Source organism: Octopus bimaculoides, chromosome 19, assembly GCF_001194135.2.
Source record: "Octopus bimaculoides isolate UCB-OBI-ISO-001 chromosome 19, ASM119413v2, whole genome shotgun sequence".
In the NCBI taxonomy this organism is placed as follows: domain Eukaryota; kingdom Metazoa; phylum Mollusca; class Cephalopoda; order Octopoda; family Octopodidae; genus Octopus; species Octopus bimaculoides.
In genome coordinates this window covers 2760159-2761527 of record NC_068999.1, presented here as the reverse complement: position 1 = coordinate 2761527, position 1369 = coordinate 2760159, and the positions used below count along the sequence as shown (strand labels likewise).

General features: G+C 44.6%; 1 protein-coding gene across 3 annotated transcripts in view; it reads right to left on the bottom strand.

Annotated features, from left to right (window-relative positions):
* LOC106882695 (choline-phosphate cytidylyltransferase B) overlaps positions 1–1369 on the bottom strand; it is a 28820-nt gene that overhangs the window by 11733 nt on the left and 15718 nt on the right. The gene's annotated exons all lie outside the window — the stretch shown is intronic.

Below are 1369 nucleotides of genomic sequence, written 5' to 3'. Positions count from 1 at the left end.
ACATACCAACATTGGTTGTCAAGCAATGGTGGGGGGACAAGCACAGACACACAAATATATACATGGAGAAAGCTTTTGACAGGGTCCCCCGATCCCTTATCTGGTGGTCAATGAGGAAACTAGGGATAGATGAAAGGTTAGTGAGTGCTGTGCAAGCCATGTACAGGGACGTTGTCAGTAAGGTGAGGGTTGGCAACGAGTACAGTGAAGAATTCCCGGTAGAGGTAGGGGTCCACCAAGGCTCAGTCCTCAGCCCCCTCCTATTTATCATAGTCCTCCAGGCAATAACAGAGGAATTCAAAACAGGATGCCCCTGGGAGCTCCTCAATGCTGATGACCTTGCAATAATTGTTGAGTCACTATCAAAACTAGAGAAGTTTCAGGTGTGGAAGCAAGGGTTAGAATCAAAGGGCCATAGAGTCAACCTAGCTAAAACCAAAGTCCTAATAAGTAGGAAGGCAGACAAACCACAAATCCCTTCAGGTAGATGGCCCTGCTTGATCTGTAGAAAAGGCGTATGTAGAAACTCTATAAGATGATGATGATGATGATGATGATATATATTCAGTTTCCCTCTACCAAATCCACTCACATGGTTTTGATCGGCCCAAGGCTATAGTAGAAGACACATCCTCAAGGTGCCACGCAGTGGGACTGAACCCATGTGTGATTTACACTCACACACACGTGTTTTATGGTCTCAATATTTCTCAATACTCAGATGGCCAACTGCCAGAATTGGTAGCACCAGGCAAAATGGTTTGTGGCATTTCATCTGTTCTTACGTTCTGAGTTCAAATTTCACCGACTTTCCCTCTCATTCTTTCGGGGGTTGATAGAATAAGTACCAGCTGAACTCTGGGCTCGATGTAATTAACTTATCCCTCCCTCCCCCACTCCCACAGAAAAAATTGCTGGCCTCGTGCCAAAATTTGAAATCAGTATTTCTCAATACTAGGAAGTGACTTAACAATAAAGTTTTCAAAACCAACATTTCCATTCATTTAACCTACCGCTGCCACCACCACCACCACCACCACCACCACTACCACCACCACCACTACCACCACCACCAGTCAACTACAACTTGCACATGTATCAGTGGTTAAAACAGACATAACATGTCTCCTGTGTCCTCAAAAGCAAGTCATGCCATCAACACAGTCTACTGCTAGTATCTTGTCCGTAGCTTTGAAAAGATGCCCACATCTTATGGGTTAATGCCCAGTTGAGGACTGAGCTAAAAGGCAACTCAAGTAGAGTCTTCACACAGTGTCCAGCAGTAAACTTCAGCCATTTTCCTATTACTTTGTTGGTCAATTGGAGAAGGTGTCCAGCTGATAATAAAGGCCATCTGGGAGAAATGAAG